Raw genomic sequence first — 6,961 nt, 5'->3', positions numbered from 1 at the left:
ACTATCCGTAATTGGCATGAAATTTTGCCTGCAGCTGAGGAATTTGAGAGCTAGGCTAAAGCTAATGATATTTTCGGTTTCTATTCAAGGGCTGGGCACTGGAACAGTAGGCAACAACAGTTCTCTTCAGTCAGGGTGAGAAATACTATCTTGCTGACCGAATACAAAATACAAGAAAAAAAATTATCATTCAATTGTAAAACTACATGGACAACAAATTCAGAATCTGAATAGGAGACGCCAGTAGTACAGTATTTTGAGTTTAATTTCAAAATGGCCTCGTAAATCTACTGACATCCTGTGTTCCTGTAAAAATTCATTGTGACATATTCAACATCCGAAAACAATTTCCATTACATTGCACAGCTTGTTACCTGACATTTGGACAAAGCAGAATTGTTTGACCATTTGGACTTATTTTTTAAAATATGCTGAAGTTCTTAATTATCAATCTATCGAAGCAAACAGTTTCTTAAGTATTACACGATGCGTACAATGCATTCTTAAATAGCCAGTGTTGTCCTTCGAAAACACCCTTGAGTATAGGCAAAAACAAAACCAGGTGTATATAATTGAAAGCAGCAGAACCAAAAGCCCAGTTTTCTTTTGAAGTTAAAGAAGTTAAAGGATTTGCACTGACACAAGCAGCTGATAATGCAAACCTGTTTTATCATATTCATGAAATTTTGTATGAAAGCTATAAAAGACAGATAATGGGGATTCAAATCTACACAGATGCAAAAGAACAACATTTTACTGAATAGATGAGCCTAGTAGATTTACTGCACCCGGAATGGGCATGCAATTTCAGGAAAATGGGACATTTTACGAGTGACATTTTGGTTTTCTACGAAGGGTAAGAAATAAATCCCCTTTTATTTCAGTGATGTGGAATTCACAGATTCACAGTGACAGTGCAAGCGGAGGGATCTGCATTCATGCGTCATACAAAACCAGTTGTGAACTCACTTGTATGATTCAGTCAAAGTGCTTTGCCATGGAGGTCAGCCTTTTTAACCACAAGCGCAAATGGCCTTGGTTATGACTGTTGTCCTGAGGGAAGTGACGGCTCAGAAGTGGTTTAAATGCACACGGTTCATTTTACAATGTGTTATTGAAAAACAAATTACAATATAATTAGCCCACGTATTTTACACGTATCTCCTGTTCATAGTGTCCTTAGAACTTGCGCATCAGCCAAATTAATCTAAATGTAATTTGCTTTTTTACCACAATATGGTCAGACCACACCATAACCATCCTACACTGCATGTCTGATGTGGTCTCAGAACAGGACAGGAGTGGTGGCTATATTAATGTAACAAAATTATTTAAGGTTAGTGTGTCCTCTCTCAGAGTGAAGTCGGGGGCAACTTCAGACTTATATTTTAGGCGTGAGTGTTGTGCCAAGTGGAGCATGGAAAAACAACTATTTAGGTGCATATAATTCAGTGACAAGCCCAGTTTCTTTGCAAGCTCATATTATCACTGACCTCACTCTGATTTTTTTCTGTGGTCTCACAAAACTGTCTGCCTGCCATAATTCTAGATCATTTTTGATACTCTCACTTGAGTTCTCCATGCTCTTGGTCAGCTTTTCCCATGTTCTGTGCTTATAATAAGACTAGTTCTGTGTTCATGATTTAAAGCTCATTCTCAGCGGAGGGTGAGGGGGCTTATGGGATACATATCACTGGTAAAATGCAGATTGATGGGGCTGACCGGGAGACACGCGTCAGACACACTTCTACGGCAGTACGGAACACGCTTCCGCACTTGGACTCGGATGCACAATCTCAGGCTGAGTCCTGATCTGCCAGGTGCTGATCATGACTCAAAGCCCTGTTCTGCTCCAGAAACTGTGCCCAGCAAGCAGACTCAGCTGCCATAAATCTGCAAACTAAATGACAAACGTGCTGAAAAGTCATTGGACAGCTGTTGGTAGTCAGTGCCAGCACAGCACCATGCTGACGGTGAAGCAGTATTTGCCATTCATGGGACGCTGAAGGGATTTAGTCTTTATTACTTTAAAACTGTTTTTGCTAATGTGTTATTTCGCTACCACAAGATTAGCTGCAATTGAATATGCCACTTGGTTTTTAATAGCTTATTAATATGCAACTAATGTCTCTTTCAATTAATTTCTGTTTTCTAGGTAAATAGGACACACATTTTTCTGTTGTATGTAAACAAAAAACAAAAACATAATCTGAGAATTCTTACTTTTTTTCTGTATCATTGTGCATTCTTAACCAAGGAGGTGTCCTCCATAGAGAATGTTAACCTCTTTGTCTTAACCAGGAATCTGATGTCATGTATGAGATTTTAATCTAGTATGTTTAATCTAGTATGACTTCCCATAGTTACTCTGCACAACTGTATTCATTGACCTGAGATCCTATGAAGATGCCAGCAGACATACTTTCCCATGATGTCATCTGTCATTAGCTAGCACAGGAAGGGAGCATTTCACAGGCGGCTAGTGTGAAAACCTTATCTACTTCTCAGATTCCCTCAGCCATGAAAGACACAGGAACTGAAAAACAGGAAACTGTAAGCAAGATGTGACTCAGCACACGGCCGCTGTGGAGTTCCCCGTAACGGCAGACAGAGTCTCACGCAGAGATGATGGAGTGTGGAGTATTTAACCCGTGAAAGGTCAACTCTGGCTAATTCACGAACAGTACCGTCATTAGAGAACACTGAGAGACAGAGGCCATTAGCCAATCTGCAGATCTCATAATAGTGCCTGTGCTCATTAACACCACCCCTGTGGGGCCTGCAGGAGCCTTTGGCCATTCTCACAGTCAGAGTCCCCCCGTAGTTCCGCACATGTTCAGGGCTGAAAACCTGACCGCTTTGCTCCAACGGTTTTTATTACGTCCCGGATTTAGATGGAGGGATAAAGATGGGGAGACGGAGGCGGGGGCCTTCGATGGAAAGACAAGACAAATCGAGAGGAACCCTGAGGGAACAAAGCCTGTGAAAGGGATGGGGAAAAAAAATGAATATTTACATAAATTAAGTACAAGAACAAAGGACAGAAATGGACAGAACTGACAGGAGGAAGTCTGAAACTGCCAAAGCGCCGAAAACGTTTCTCATAATGGTCGACACAGTCAGACTGGCTGTTGGGCCAAGTAAGCCTTGTCCTCCAGTGAACTAACTGAGGAATAGTTCGCAGACAAATGTGATCCAAAATTAAGCCCAGGAGGTCTCAAAGCACAATATGACACAACAAAATGCCAGTCTGCTAGTGCAAATTTGACATGTATCTAGCTGTCCTCTCTCTGTACAGCCAAACAAAGCACACAAATCTTGCCTCTTCTCCAGTGACCAGTTTTTATTTCAGATGGATAGAAATTATTTCGCCAAGTATTTATTCATTTTCTCAGTTTAGGTCTGTCACTAGCTGCTTTGTCCCAGGATCCACTCTTTAACGGAAATACGATGAAGAGCACAGTAATGAGGAGTGTGAGGCTGGTGTGTTATTACCATTCAGCCCGGGATCCCACAGGGAGAACTGCATTCCGTTACAAATCAGGCTTGTTGCACGAGTCTCATTTCACACACAGCCCAAACGACTCTGGGGAGAACGCTCGAGTCGAGCGGAATAATTCAAACTATTTTGGAGCTGAATCAGAGGATGCGTAATTATAAACGGAGTCGCAGTGATTTGTGTGAAATGCCTTTAATGGTTGCGACTCACCCCATGTGACCTCTCCCTGTGTGATCGCAGGGCTCTCTCGTCCTTTTCTCCCAAGACAGAGAGAGAGAGAGATGCAGAAAATGTAATACTGTGCAGAAAATGTAACAAAATATGCTAACGTGAGGTATTATTCAGACAGAAAATATCTTCTGCGCTGTTCCATGGATTGGATTGTCAAAAATGAAAATGACTCAAATATTCGCTTACAGTGGTTTGAGCCTGCATTGTTAAATCTTACGCTCAACACACTTTAACAGCTTTTGACAAAAAGGCTCAAATAAAATCCAGATATTTAAGTAATATTTCAGCAAAGTATCATATGTATACTAGGTTTAACACAGCAATATACCATCTGACTATCAGCATTCAGAATACTGATTTGAGGGATTTCAACCACTTACACACAAGGGATTACATAACTGCAAAGCTGAAGTAAATAGACAACCCAATAAAAAACCCCAAAAAAACCCAAATAAAGCAGGTCGGACAAGACCTAAAAACATTCTTTAGAAATTCTCCACAGTAATTTTTATCTGTATCTTCTGGGCGTGATACCCTACTTAACCCCATCCCAAGAACTAAAGAACCACATCAGAGACAACAGCAAAAGGCTCTGGAATGGTCACGAGACTGTTTGACTAATTTTTTTGGTGCGGTCTTTGGCAGGTCGCCGTTTCTTTTTGAAAGGAGTCGGGCCACGCGCCAGAGACGAATGTGCCTAATTGCATTTCTGTCAGGTAATGGCTCTGGAGAGGGGACAGATTGTTCTCTGACGGTTGGTTCTGTGAGGGCCTGTGTTTGGGTTGGAACCAAATGAATGAGAGATTGTGTGGAAAGGAAATTAAAAAATGCAGGGTTGTAATTTACAGCCGGGCGAAACTGATTGAACTTCTTTTTCAGCTGCTTGGCTCCAAGGCTGCCAAATACGCCACAGCTGAATGAGAGATGAGATTCTCTGGTATAAGACTGTTTCCGAGGAAATCAAGAGGCAGTTCCAGCGATGAATTTCACTGTACAACTAAGAGATTAAACTAAGAGTCTGATGGCTTTTACATTCAAACGCACTACATTCGATACATATCTGATAAGACTTGTGTTGCTTTTTCATAAGTCAATTGATAACTTGGAAAAAAACTGGATGTAATGTTAATGCTTAAAGGGTAAGCAACAGACATTTAAAAAATTGAATACGCCAGCGAAATGGAAGTTGTCCTATTTTATTATTCACAATGTTATCAGTATCAATGTTACCACAATGGTATCAGTCTTCTCATATGAATCTGGGCAAAATAGCTTAAAAGCGAATTTTTCAAGAAGTGCTCAGGTTGTCAACTTCAACCAACTGCAATCACCTCTGGCTCAAACCTGAACAGCTGTATTGGTATGAGGCTCAGTGATTAGGTCGTTACAGACTCATCAGGGTCACCTCAGTCACCGATAATGTCCTTTGATTCAGACTGAAATATTTCAGTCCTGTCCATTTTTGTCATCTTTGTAACCAAATATTGTCAATTTCTGTCATCTTACAACCTAACTGTATAACAGCAGAGCTGTTTGTGTTTTCCCTATTACGTCACACATCACAGGGTGTCTCCCAGGAGTGATCCATTTGTCAAATTTGGAGCCATACTAACAGCAATTTCAGCTTAATTTAGTGAAAAGTCACTAGACTAAAAATAATTGGTCTAATATCTTTGGGGGGATGCTGTTATGTGGTGCTTACCATTTAAGGACAACACTTCTAAAAATAATTCTTTAAATTGAGGGGGGAAAGACTGACCAGTTTCGGAGCAAAGCTCCTTCATCAGAGCGAATGGACATTGTATCAGACAGAAAGAAAAAGGAAATGTAATCACTTCAGTCAGTAACAACCATGAGGCAATCACTCAGTGTACCCACGTGTGACCAAAGACATCAATTAAACAATCAAATACTCAATAACAGATCACAGAAACACAAATCCGAATAGCAGACTGGTTGCGAGAAATTAAATCATAGGGGAATTAACCTTCATTTAAGCCAAAAGGCGTCAAAGTTTGTCAGCGTAAAATCCAATATGCCTCTCTTTTAAGAAGCAATTGAATTAAGTCTCCACCTCTTTCAAAGGCTCTTACCTGCTCTTTGCTCACAAGGTGTGTGGGGAAGAATCATGTCCCTCCGCAGCATAATGTTTGCCGATGAAATAGTCTAAATTACGATTGCGAATCGACGTTTTGTGTTCCGCGAAAATTAACTTGAGAGAACGTTTAGTTTGCCCCACATACGACATCGCACAAATGCAAATTAACATATAAATCACACCTCTGACAAACTAATGAGTCCCCTATTTTTTATTGGTTGACCAGAATGTGGATGGGAAAAGGGTTTGGTATTAAAAGTATTTGAAAAATGAATACAATTACCACACTTAAAATGACTATCTGATCCAGTGGGAAGCCAGCTTGACGTTTGAGGTTTAGAGCACAATGTTTTCACTATCCTTTAAATTGGATGTTCGCCTAAGACACATCCTAGGGGGTCGGGTACATAAAACGTCTCTGGGCAGGATCATTACTATTATAGACTGATGTTTTTATATCATTTTCTTAATTTGAGTGGAGAGAAGCGAATATTCAATAGAACAATAAATGGTCTCATCTACTCGAGTTTCATTCTCTTGCGATTTTTGGCAACGTAAAAAATCCCTGTCAGTCGATCGACCTCGTTCAAGGGTGGTAGATAATATTTGATCATTATAACTGCGGTCTTTCAATTTATTGTATAAAACATCTGACTTCAATTGAAATTCTCCTTCTGTAGACCTACTACAATTTCTTCTGTCACGTAAAAGCTGTCCCACAGGAATATTTCGAATTAAGTCTTGGATGTTGAATTGTAGCGGGAAAAAACAGTGTTCCGATCAGTGGGGTTGGTAAAAAAAAGGGGGGGGGGGGGGGGGGGGGGGGGGGGGTTTGCAGTAATGTATTACTTCTCTATATTTGTAACTCTAAGAAATTGGTTGACTGATTGCTAAGCTCATGTTTAAATTTTACATTTTCATTGCATTTGGTTAATGTAACTGATGAATTCTAATAACTGAGATTCAGTTCCTGACCAAAGTACAGTAAATACACATTGTTAATATATCTCCTCCACAAAGAAATAAACAGATAGGAAGGATTGGAAACAGTATTGATAAATTTCATTTCCTAAAGTCCCATATATAATTTGACATATTTGGGTGATAACAATGCAGCCATGGCAGTGCTCTAA

Source organism: Anguilla anguilla, chromosome 1 (genome assembly GCF_013347855.1).
Source record: "Anguilla anguilla isolate fAngAng1 chromosome 1, fAngAng1.pri, whole genome shotgun sequence".
Lineage (NCBI taxonomy): Eukaryota > Metazoa > Chordata > Actinopteri > Anguilliformes > Anguillidae > Anguilla > Anguilla anguilla.
Note: the sequence above shows the minus strand (reverse complement) of the source record.